The following is a 13,309-nucleotide window of genomic DNA, read 5'->3' as shown; positions in this document are numbered from 1 at the left end:
ACAAGCAAACGGTTAGATCTTCAGATACTCCCGATGCAAGAATGACAGAAAATGCAGTTCCAGAATAGAGCCACGAGCCGGGACCGTGGCCAACACGTATGCCCCCACGGGTAGAAGCACCGCGACCGCGGCCAGTGGTCGTTCACTTCCCAGACGACTTAATTAAATCCCAAATCAATTCCTTTCATTATTCTTGAAGCCCTAAGTGTCCAAGACAACTCCAAAAGCTATAAATACCCCCTTTAGGTCATTCTAAAGGGTGTGTTCGTTTATGTACTTAGATTTTTCGTGTGAGACTCGCAAACCCGAAGAGGAGCCGTCGAGGAGAGCATCATCGCGCCTCCTTCTGCGACTCTGCCCTTCGCTTTTCTTCCTTGTGTTTCTTTAATTTCCTACAACTTTAAGTACTCTATGATGCTTTGTTACAATATGTTTGAGTAGTTCCCAGTTGGGTTTAAAGGGATTTTTCAAAGAGAATTTCGTGTGTCTTTGCTTATGAATCGATAGATTTAGGATTTATAATCTTCTAGATGTTCTTCGTTTGCCTTTGATCTTATTGCGTGATTCTTTGCTGGCCACTTAGAAGCCGATCTGATATGATATGTTGCGAAAGTTTTCATGTTGATGAGCAATCCTTCTATAGGAGTGGAAACCTACCTGTAGTTGAGTTGTGAATGTTGATGAGTCTTGTTCTGCTATTGCATCTTCCCCCTTCCAGGATTAGAGTGGAAACCTACTGATCAGGGTTGCAAGAGATAGTTGTTTAGTGCTGTGAAAGTAGGCTATTCATACTTTCGTGCGTCGAGTTCTAGAACATACGTAGTTGATTACCTTTATCATTTGTTTAAAATCAATATAGCTTAGTCCATGAACCCCTGCGAATTCCCCTTGATGCCCAATGTTTGTCTTTAATTGCTTATAACCTTTTAATTTCCTTGTTTACATTCTACTTTCATTCGCTTTTTACTTGCTTTTATTTGCTTTTGTTTTTTAAATTGCTTTTTACTTGCTTTCTAGTTTAGATTTTGTGATAACCAAAAACCCAAATTGTTTAGTTCTAGTCTGATTTAAGCATTGCCGTGTATTCGTCATGAAACAACTAAGTCTCTGTGGATCGATACCCTAAGTACTACAGCGCACATCTGTGCACTTGCAGGCATTTAGGGGTTATAAATTTAAAACCTGAAGCTTAGTAAAATGAAAATAACTCATCCCGCGTTTACAATCACATCAAGTTTTTGGCGCCGTTGCCGAGGACTTTGATTTGTTTCATTGCGAATCCCAGCTTAAATCTGTTAGAACACTTGTTTACTTTTACTTTTTCTTTTGAATTTTTCAGGTTTCTCTGCAATGAGAGACCGGGAACATGTTCCCGGTACTCTTGGTGATCCACCATATCGTGTGGATGGTGATCCAATCGACGATGACCTGACTGATGATGAGTTTGAAGATTCGATCTATGATGACAATGAGCAAATCGGATCGGCAAAACATGAAGATGATGAAGAACTAATTGGAAGTTTCGATTCACTCGAAAAGTTCATGGGAGATCGAAGAGCTATTCAACCAGCCTTACCAAAGGATGACAAAACCGAAATTAAGGTACCCTATATCCCATTTAGTTCAACAAAATCAATTCCATAGTTACATATCCGAACACCCGATTGACCATATCGAGACGTTCGAAGAATTATGTGCAACCATTACAGCAAATGGGGAATACCACAAGTGTAGTCTTTTCCCATTCGACGATCAGATGCTTTCAACACACCATGGTTTAGGCACATAGCGAATTACCTAGCAGCTGATGTAGAACCACCACAATTCTTTGGTTATAGGAAGAAAAAGTTTCTGAAAGACATAAGACATTATTTTTGGGATGAACCCTATCTCTACAAGAGATCTGCTGATGGGTTATTCCGAAGATGCGTGGCTGAAGAAGAGATGGAAGGAATTTTATTTGGATGCCATAGCTCGTCTTACGCAGGACACTTTGCAACCTTCAAAACTGCTTCAAAGATCTTACAAGCAGGTTTTTGGTGGCCTACTTTGTTCAAAGATACTCAAGCTTATATATCGCGATGGGATAAATGCCAAAGGATGGGCAACATAAGCAAAAGGAATGAGATGCCTCAAAATTTTATTCTCGAAGTCAAAATTTTTGATGTCTGGGGAATAGATTTCATGGGACCATCTCCGACTTCTTTCAGAAATCAATACATATTAGTAGCAGTAGACTACGTCTCTAAGTGGGTTGAAGCAGTCGCTAGCCCCACCAACAATGAAAATTTCGTCATGAAGCTGTTTAAATCTGTTATATTCCCACGTTTTGGAGTTCCTGGAATTGTGATTAGCGACGGAGGATCGCATTTCATCAACAGATTTTTTGAGAACCTTCTTAGAAAGAATGGAGTTACGTATGCTTCTCCATACCATCCCCAAACTAGTGGTCAAGTAGAAATCTCAAATAGAGAAATCAAATCGATTTTTCAGAAAACAACTGCAGTTCATCGCAAGGATTGGTTTACAAAGCTTGACGATGCATTATGGGCATATCGAACAGCATTCAAGACGCCATTAGGAGCAACACCATTCAACCTAGTTTACGGAAAAGCATGTCATCTTCCAGTAGAACTCGAGTATAAGGCGCAATGGACTATTAAGGAGATGAATATGAACTTGAAAACAGCTGGAGAAAGAAGACTACTTCAACTTCACGAGTTAGAAGAAATCCGACACAATGCTTATGAAAACTCGAAGATCTACAAGGAGGAGACTACAGCGTATCATTATAAGAAGATTGTTCATAGGACTTTTGCTCCTAACGATAAAGTTCTTCTTTTCAATACTCATCTTAAGCTTTTTCCAGAAAAATTACGTTCAAGATGGTCAGGATCCTCACGATAAAGGAAGTCAAACCATACGGAGCCATTGTCCTGTGGGACAAAACCGGAAATTCAATTACAGGGAATGGACAGCGTGTAAAGCCATATCTGGCTGAAGAAAGAGAAGACGAAAGAGAAGTGATGTTTTTGATTGATCCATCATCGGCCAATGATGAGATCAAGGAGTGTCACGACCCCGGTTAAGTCTAATCGAGCAGTAATGTCAAGCTAATGACTTGAAACAAGCGCTTAGTGGGAGGCAACCCACTTGGTATTTTATTTATTTCCCTTTGACTTTTATTTTCTATTTCCATTGCTTTGTTTCTGTTTGATGTCGTGTCAACTGCGTGAGGGAACAAGTTTTACCTTTAACAAAACAAATGAAAGCCGCAAGTGCACAGCTAATCAGTTGTAGTATTTAGGAATCAAATCCACAGGGATCGAATCCACAGAGATTTGTGTGCCTGGTATTCTTCTATGGTTTTTAACTTTATGTGTAGACTAGATTGGTTTTAAAGGGTGGTTGTTTATCACGAATTAAACTAAAACAAAAGAAAGCAAATAAATATATCCTAAAAAGCAAGTAGAAAAATCGAATAGAAAGCAAGTAAAGCAAGTAAAATATCGAACTAAGGCAGTTGAAATGCAGATCTAATTAAACAAGTAAAAATCGATTGGTTTGTAAACTATGGCTAAAAACGCTGAGCTTTTGGGAACTCTAAGGGATCATAATCGGTTTTGACACTAGGGTAGATAGATTGGGATTGACGGATATCGATATATAGGGTTCTAGAGCTAGAGTACGGCGGTATGACTACGTCACTGTCGTGATCATAACCAACTGTTTCTCGCAACCCTGACCAGTAGGTTTCCACTCTGGCCCTGGAAGGGAGAGAACGCAAGAGCTGCACAAGACTCGTCAATACTCACGATTTCACCGCAGGTAGGTTTCCACTCCTACGGAAAAATCACCTGTTTCATTCTAGGGCTGATACTTAATGAAAAATTTCGCAACACTAACTATCTAGATCAGATACTAGGTGATCAATCAAGCATACATGCAATAAGAACAAGAATAAACAGAGAACAGGTCGAAATCCCAGATCTATAAACCTAGATGTCTTAATCGATTATGAGAGCCCCTTTCGGGAACCCTAAGCCCAACTCGGGATCTACTCAGACATGGCTGAGGTCGACATCATCATTGGTTTTAATAAAAGTAATGAAAAACAGTAAAGTAAAGAGATGAAGAAAGCTTCTATATTGAAGAACTCGGACTTGAACAATCTTCTACAAAAATCGCATAAAAACGGCTAAAGGAAAAGGGTTTCTGTAAAGTATGAAGGGTTCTCTCTAAAAACGACCTAAAGGACAAGTATTTATAGTCTTCAATACTCCATGGTCTTTAGGGTTCCGGAATTGAGGCTGAGAATGACTTTGGGCTTCAGAAATATGGGCTTTAGTTCGGAGCTTGATGGCCGCGGTCGGGAGTGACGTGACCACGGGGATTAGGTGGTTGGCCGCGGTCGGTAGGCTTCTGACCGCGGGAAATGGGCTGTTGGCCGCGGTCGCGTGACTTGCTGGCCGTCTTTAAGTGGCTCCGGGGCTAATGGAATATCTTGAGATTCAACCGTTGGAATGTCTCCAAACCAAGTGCATTTGAAAGCTGGTTGATTCTTCTATAAGTTGTCCAATTTTGAGGGTGATCGGACGGTGAGAAGGTCTTCGTCTCTCCATGAGAGTTCTGACGGTCTGCATTTATCCAAAAGAGTCTTTTTGTTCCAATTTGTGCCTCTTTATCCAAAATTACCTGAAAAGTTTTTTAAAATCCGAAAACATAGAAATCCTTTGAAAATCTTTGGAAATGGAGTAAAAACACCTGTAAAAGATATTAAAGTGATCCATAAAAATGGTCATAATCCGGTGTTATCACTGTTTCATTTAATTTCAGGTTTTCAATAAGGAAGAACAAATAAAAAAGACGAGCGCATTCTCCAGCACGATAAGTTCATATAAACATTTCAACTTTCCTATTTTCTTTACCATTTTTTCCAAGATTTATCACACTGAGGACAGTGTGAAATAAGTCTAGGGGAGGATGTTCATCCGTTACTAATGAAGTTTGATTTGTTTTGAATTTGTTTTGGACACATAAATGTTTTCAAAAAGTTTTTCAAAATGTTCTACATAAAATTTTTCCCGATGACTTTTTCATTAATTTTTTCAAAAATCTTTTTCAAAATGTTTAAAAAAAAAAGTTTTCAAACCAGGAATACAATAAACAATACTATGATGAATTAGACCAGTGTGCTTCTATGCCATTTCCTCGTTTTTTGCTCTTTTTGTGATTTAGGCCTAGACTAGGCGGGAAACACCGGGAAGGAGAGAGAAATAAACAGCCTTAAGATGATTAAATCTGCTGGGTATCTCTTGATGAAACTCGTTTTTACACTAAGAAGGAGAGAGAATAAGATAAAAGATAAGGTACGATAAAGATAAGACAAGATAAGATGAGATAATTAGGGTTTTCTCTCTAAAAACTATTTATAGGGAATGCATGGGACCGGGTCAGCCCAGGACAAACTAGGTATTGACCCGCCCTTTCTGGGTTGCTGTATCCAGCCCTCGCCATCTGAAGAAGCTCTACACCGAGGGTCATACACCAAGGGGTCATGTGCTGGGTTGAAACTTTGATGAACGCTTGAAGAACATGCAGGAAACTTGTCTTTGATCTGGTTAAAGCCTTGGAACGTGAAGAGAATTTGTTTGTAATCTGGGTTGGAGAGATGAGGACCTCGGCATAACACACCGAGTGGCTTGGTAGTCGAGGTTTGTGTTACATAGGAGTCCGAGATGTAAAGCCAAGGGGTTCATACCAAGGTCAGCTTCAACACTTAGTCGTTTTGGGATCATTTTGGTGATCAAGGGAGCCTTGGTGTTGAAAGAACGAGGTGATAGCTCGAGGTATAGGCTAAAAGCTTCGTAAAAATGCCTCCTCGTCATAGAAAGTCGAGGTCTTCACACCGAGGTAGAGCACAACACTTAGCATACAGTCGCATCTCTTAAAACCCGAATTGACCAGCTTCTATTTCGTTCAGTGTAACTTTCAGCTCATAACTCCAAATGACCTGAAACCAGTTCCATGAGAAATATCACTCATCCAGCTCAACCGTTGGTGAAGAAATTATCGGCGTTTGGGAAGTGGAAGGTTCCCCGGAGGGCTCATCTTTGCAATGCATAGACACGATCAGAAAGAGGCTTCTAGACATGTGTTCATTCCGAAAACGTTATCTTCTTGCTCATCGCTCCAAATTGAATGATCTCAAACGTTCTGGAAAAAGGACTCAAATATCTTGAATCTTGTTGAAGGGCCTGTAAACTGAATCGGTTTGGAAGTGCATCGTCCCTCGCAATATTTGGAGCTCATTGGGTCGGTCTAAAAGTGGCGACGAGACAGGTGTGTCTTCCGGTGAGCTTAACTCTCTGCTCACTACTCCAAATCCAATGATTTCAAGCACTCTGGAAACTAGACTCAGTGTTCTAAAACGTTTATGAAGACCCAATAAATAAGATCGGAAGGGAAGGCTTCCCAGTAACGATGTCTTTGAGGTGAATCGGGTTTCTCCGGAATGATTGCGAGACATGTTCGTCTTCCGGTGGCCATATCTTTCGGCTCACTGATTCAAATTCCCTGATTCAAACTGTTCTGGGTTTTTGACTCAAGTTTCTCCAACTTTCATGAAGATCCCAACAGCTGAATCTGACGGCAAGACCTTCCGGTAACGTGATATCTGAGATGTATCTGCATCCGAGATTTTTGGCCGAGAAACTTAACCGCCACTACGTGTTTTTGGCTGAGAGATCTACCCGCAGGAAGGATTTTGGCCGAGAATCTTCAACCATCAGTACAGCATTTTGCCTATAAACTCAAAATTGCTCCTCTACACCATTTTTGATCATTTCAACTCTATTTCTTCATCTGGATCACATTCTCCACTCCAAATAAGCTCCAATAAATAAGATCGGAAGGGAAGGCTTCCCAGTAACGATGTCTTTGAGGCGAATCGGGTTTCTCCGGAATAATTGCGAGACATGTTCGTCTTCCGGTGGCCATATCTTTCGGCTCACTGATTCAAATGCCTTAATTCGAACTGTTCTGGGTTCTTGACTCAATTGTCTCCAACTTTCATGAAGACCCCGACAGCTGAATCTGATGGCAAGACCTTACGGTAACGTGATTTCTGAGATGTATCTGCACTCAGGATTTTTGGCCGACAAACTTAACCGCCAGTACGTGTTTTTGGCCGAGAGATCTATCCGCAGGAAGGATTTTGGCCGAGAATCTTCAACCATCAGTACAGCATTTTGCCGAGAAACTCAAAATTGCTCCTCTACACCATTTTTGATCATTTCACCTCCATTTCTTTATCTGAATCACATTCTCCACTCCAAATAAGCTCCAATAATACCTGAATAACACTCCAAAACATGCAATCTCCTAAGTTCTAAAACAATGCCTAAAGACCTAAAAAGTACACTAAATGATGCAATTTATGAATATATCAACTCCCCCACACTTATCCTTTGCTTGTCCTCAAGCAAAAAGAACAAATGAAAGAGAGAGGTTAAATGCATTGGGAGTTCACATTTCCTTTGGTGAGAGAAGTAACCAAAAAGAGAATTCAAGTTCATGCTTAATTATGCAATGCAAAACCATACTCATATATATATCAACTCAACAAGGAATCTCCACAAGTTCTCCTCTCTCTCAACTCTTTCACATTCATTAAGCTTTTATCAGGTGAATCGAATGATGCAATGTTTAAACAAGCTCGCTTGGCTAGGGAGAGGCTATGGGATTAAAATGATCTCATCAGTGTTCAAGCGGGTATAATGCAGCAAAGGGATCTCTCTATGAATTATCAAACTTTGGCAGAATGCTAAAGGTAAAAAGCAACTTATGCATACAAGGGCAAAGACTCATCCCACCCCACACTCAATTCAAAGTTTCCTCACTTGCTCACACTCTCAAGAACCTCTCTTTTTACTCTCGCAATCGCCTAACTAGGGGACTCATTTTCTTTTCTCATGCTCAGGTCTTGGAGTCTACACTTTCATTAGCTCTTTTTCACTTTCTTTCGCAATCCGTAGCCTCTTTCTCTTTCTTTTCAAAACGTTTGAGCTCTTTGGCTTCTTTTCACTTTTCTTTTCATTTAGAGGCTAGGTTTTCTTTTTCACAACACCAGAGCTTTCTTCCTTAACTTAAAACTCCGAGACCGAATTCTTTTTCTTTCATTCCCCTAGCTATTTCCACTTTCTCTTTTCCACTCATCTCACCTTTTTCCACTCACCAACAAGTCTTTTCCCCCACACTTATTCCTCGCCAACACTCTCTCAGTTCCTTGATGTTGGAACACAGCACTCAATGAGACCTGCCCTTGTCGCTCTAAACCTAACACTTTCTGCTAAGTTTGATCCAAGGTGGCCTTTCAATTCAAACACAAACATTGGCTTTAAATAAGGACAAGGTGAGGGAACTGATCCATGATGTGGATTCAGCTACTTGAGCTAAGGAAAAAGGGAGGTAAAAGCAATGATTCTAGCTAAAGTATGTATGTCGGTATCCACAAGCTTATTCAAACAATGCACCAAAAGATATTTTCAAGTCAAGTTCAAGGATCTCACTTAATTAGAGTTGAGTTCAATTCAAACTTGCTTCTCAGATTCAGACCGTTTCAGATTTTGCAAGCACAGAAAAAGATTCACAAGCATATTCAGTTCAAGTTCTCAAAGTGATGTACTCTCTAGGAAAACCTCTCATTACTCCCAGCAAGATGCAACCTATATGATGCAGCTAGACTCAATCCTAAAAATGTGAATGCAACTAGAATGAACATTTTTTTGTGAAAATTTTTCTGATTTTTTTATTTTTATATGCACTTAGATGCAACTACATGAGACTCAAAATGCAAAAGAGAAAATAAGAACAGAGAAAACATGATTAGCAGACACTAAACTCCTCCTCCACACTTAAATAACACAGTCCCCTGTGTCATAAAAGCATAAGAGAGAAGTGAAAGGCAAAAGAAAGAAAAATGCAAAATGAAAAATTAAGAAATAGATGCATATGTACAAAGAGTTTGGAGAGTTACCAGACTTGTTTCTGATGGAATGGAGGCCTTGACCATGGAGGAGAATGCTGGTGCTTTGAACCTCTGCTTGGACTCAATTCTCTTAAGCGTCCCCCTTTGTTCATGCTCGAGTGGGGACCCCTTGGTGTAGCAATCCCGAGGTAGTGATGCCGAGGGTGCCTGTTTTCTGGGCTTGTTGCAAGGGCACCTTGGCATAGACTCAAGGTCACCTCTGCTTTAGCTCTCCAAGGCTTCTCACAGCACTTGGTCCCTGGAAAACCAAACTTGAGACTTCGGTAATGATCATCACGAGGTCCTTGGCCGAGGTCTGAGGTGCACTTTTCTTTTAAATCACAAGGCCGCCAGCTTTAGACTCCTTTCTGCACTTGTTCCTTCAAACCATTGAGCCAGAACACTTCTTAGAACCTGAGACACTTAGCAAACCCATCAAAACATTATAAAAACACTAAAGAAGATATTAAAAAGATATATGTACGAGGATAAGCTTGGGGTGTCTCCCAAGAGCACTTTGTTTAAAGTCACTAAGTTTGACTTTGCAAAAGCTTTCTTAGGTTGGGTGAGGATGAGCAATGGTGCTCTTGAGAATTTCAATTGTCTTGAGCATGAATGCCGAGGTCTGTTTCCTTTGAGTACCCTTAGACCCTTGTTCTTTAAGCTCCACCTTGAGAACTTTTTGCATTAGCTCTTGAATACCATCAGGATCCTTTTCAAAGATCACCTTTGTGAGACCTGTCCAGAGTTCAGCAAATAATCCTGATTTCCCATTGCAATCCAGCTTGTACTTTGTTGATCCATCATCACATTCCCAAGGAGTAAGAGTAAAATCTTGAGAAGGAGATTCAAGTTCAAGGCTCTTTTCTTGTGATGCTGAACTTTCACCTTTTCTGTTGATCATATTTAGCTCACTAACTGTAGGAGACCAAGTGAGGAAGATGTCTTCTAATCTGATCAAAGGTTCTCCTTTCCCATCCTTATGACCATAGTTGATGTGGGCTTGTTCTCGTTTCTCCACAGCTGAAAGGGGTTGAGTTCCTCCTAAAATGCCAACACTTCCCACATAATGTATCTCAAGCACCTTTGGCTCTTCTATCTCTTGAACAGCTGATCCACAAAATTTATCTAAAGGAGGCTTAACAGGGTAAGAGACGTCCTTATCCACCTTTGTAAGCACCACTCTTTGAGTATCAAAATAAATCCTTGCACCAGTTGTGTTAAGGAATGAAGTCCCAAGCAAAAGTGGAAGCCCCTTTGTCTTTTTCATCTTCATGATTATGAAATCAGTTGGAACTATGCACTCACCAACCTTCAATGGATAGTTCTCTATCAGCCCATGAGGTTTCTTTAAGTATGAATCGACAAAAGTGATGGAAGAAGGATACTCTTTTAAGTTCTTGATCCCAAGTCTCTCCATCATGTTAAGAGACATCACATTTACACTTGAGCCTGAATACACAAGGCATTCTCAACTCTGAACTTCCCAAGAGTGCAAGAAATAGTAAATTTCCCTGGATTACCCAGCTTTGGGAGTGATGTAGGCTTCATCTTTGGTGAATCTAGGCTTGAGACATCATTCTTTGGCTGTACTTGAGCAACCGGCTGGTCCTTTACTTCAACAGTCTCTGAATTGTTCCATTTCTCAACAAAAACATTCGAATTCTGCAAATAACAAACTGAACAGGCTGCCCCTCCACCTTCTTTCGCAATGTCCGCATAGAGATCTGGTAAAAAGCTCATAAAGTCCTCTATAATGGCGTCCTCTTCCTCATTATTAGGGCTGGATCCATCAGAGACTTGACCATAAAGAAGGTATTCAATCTCTTGAACAGCAGCTGAGTGATCATCACTTGAGTAGATGGCATTGCAATAATCTTTGGGGTTTTGAACAGCTTTACCAGGAAGGGGGGAAAACGGCCAATTCCTACACGAATTTTGTGCCTGTTGAAAGTTCATACACGAACTTTTAAGCCATGCCCATACCTACACGAACTAGCTTGATTTGGTCAATTACTACAAAACCGCAGACGGTGTGAGATGTCCGTCAACGGTTTCTGATGTGGCAGCCAGGTGTATTACTGGTTTTGTCTGGTTTGATTTTTAATATTTTTTTTTAAGTATAGAGACAAAACGATGTCGTTTTATTTTAACTTAAACCGTATTCTCAAATTTCAATACGATGTCGTTTTACAATTTGGGGGAAATTCTAAATTAGGGTTTGTGAAATCAGCTGCGATTTGGAATTTGGGATGGTTTAATACCGGTTTGGTCCGGTTTGATTTCCAATTTTTTTTACTTATAGAGACAAAACGACGTTGTTTTGTTTTAACTTAAACATTATTCTCAAATTTGGGGGAAATTTTAAATTAGGGTTCGTGAGATAAGCTGCGATTTGGGATTTGGGATCGAGTATTTGGGATCGAGGAGATAAGCTGCGATGGTTTCCGTCGACGAAAAAGACGAGTAGGTGCCGCGAGTTTGTCCATTTCGATTGCGTGGTAGAAGTGTCAACTCGATTCTATTTCATTTCCGAGTTTTGCTGAGTTTCGACAATGAGGTAAATCAATAAAAACGATGTCGTTTGGACTTTAAAAAAATAATTTTTTTTTAACATTTCTAAGCATACTCACACGTTAGCATCCATTAACGGTGATATATACCCCGTTAACGGGTTTGGGGGAATTGACCAGATTACAAGCGGTTTTGTAGTAATTGACCAAATCAAGCTAGTTCGTGTAGGTATGGGCATGGCTTAAAAGTTCCTGTATGGACTTTCAGCAAGCACAAAGTTCGTGTAGGAATCGGCCGTTTTCCCCCAGGAAGGGAGACCTGAGTTTCTGAAGTGCAGATGCCCTTGTTCTTTCTAAGAGTCTTAAAATCAGAGCTCAGTGTCTCCATCTTAGAATTCAGGTCAAGACACTTGGAATCAAGCTTTTGTTGTCTTTGTAAGAGCTGTTGGAGAACAATACCAATATCAGGACCATGCTGTGGCATACAACCCTGCTGAAACTGTGGCTGGCCAAAGCCAAGAGGTGGAGGCCTTTGTTGCTGAAAGCTGACTTGGTTTGTGAAGCTGTTCCCTTGTGACTGAACTGCTTGTGGCTGAAAAGATTGTTGACCTTGGTACTGATTCTTTTAAACAAAGCCTTGAGGAGGGTACCCGTGAAACTTATTCTGGTTTCCAATAAAGTGCAACTCCTCTTGAGCAAGACCAGCCTCATTGAAATTGGTAAAGCAACTCTTCTCTTCAGCCACATAGTTTATAGGTTGCTGAGTAATCATTACCAGCATTGCAAACTTAACTTTCAACTCCTCTAGAGTCTTTTCCAGCTCTTGTTGTTTACTAGAACCTTCTCCTCTATAGCATCGGTCATAGTCTTCCCCATAAGTGTCTTGGCGCATGGCTAGGTTCTCAACAAGTTCCATAGCTGCATTGATTTCTTTTGCCAAGATATTCCCATTTGATGATGTGTCCAGCTGAGTCCTGATCTTGGGAATAGCTCCTCTATACAAAGTGCTAAGGAGAGAGGCTTCTAAAAAGCCATGATGTGGGCATTGAGTTGTATAGCTCCTAAACCTGTTCCAAGCTTCTCCAAAAGTCTCATTAGAATGCTGAGTGAAGCTTGAAATCTTGTTCCTTACCTTGGCTGTTCTAGAAGTTGAGAAGAACTTAGACAAGAATGCTAACTTGCATTGTTCCCAAGTCTGTATTGAACCTCTAGGTAGGTTCTTCTCCCATTGTTGTGCCTTGTCTCCTAAACTGAATGGGAACAATCTGAGCTTGAAGCTGTCTTCAGAGACACCATTGATCTTTGTTAGATCACAAACCCTGTCAAATTGATCCAAATGCTCCAAAGGATCCTCCATTGGTAAGCCATGGAACTTAGAGTTCTGCACCATGTTGATCAAAGAAGCCTTCACTTCAAAATTGTTGTTCTGAACAGGAGGAGCTTGAATCCTGCTCTGTATTGGTGTGTATTGGCTCGGTCATTGTCTCCTACATAAACCAGTGGAGGCTCTTGACGCCTGGGTGGGTTTGGGTGGGGTTGCGGTTGATTAACCTGAGGCCGGTCTTGGTTCTGATTACCCTGGGCTTGTCCCTGATCCTGTGGAACCTGATTTCTGTTCCCATTAGCTCCAATACCAGCTCCTTGACCGTGAACAGCTTTTTGAGCCTGGTGCTCAATACCAACTTGCTGATCCATTCTCAATCTTTCCAAGTCAGCAGCGCTTTCTCTTTGTCTTCTTGCTTGAGCTCTTGTGATCATACACCTGAAA

General features: G+C 40.7%; 1 non-coding gene across 1 annotated transcript; it reads left to right on the top strand.

Annotated features, from left to right (window-relative positions):
• The first annotated feature begins 12,569 nt into the window (after positions 1-12,569).
• Positions 12,570-12,676, top strand: LOC112082503. Its single transcript, XR_002897177.1, has one exon. It is a non-coding gene; the product is annotated as a small nucleolar RNA R71 (small nucleolar RNA).
• The last annotated feature ends 633 nt before the right edge of the window (positions 12,677-13,309 follow it).

This window comes from Eutrema salsugineum, unplaced genomic scaffold (genome assembly GCF_000478725.1).
Source record: "Eutrema salsugineum unplaced genomic scaffold, Eutsalg1_0 scaffold_1, whole genome shotgun sequence".
Lineage (NCBI taxonomy): Eukaryota > Viridiplantae > Streptophyta > Magnoliopsida > Brassicales > Brassicaceae > Eutrema > Eutrema salsugineum.
Note: the sequence above shows the minus strand (reverse complement) of the source record. Positions and strands in the feature narration are given on the sequence as shown.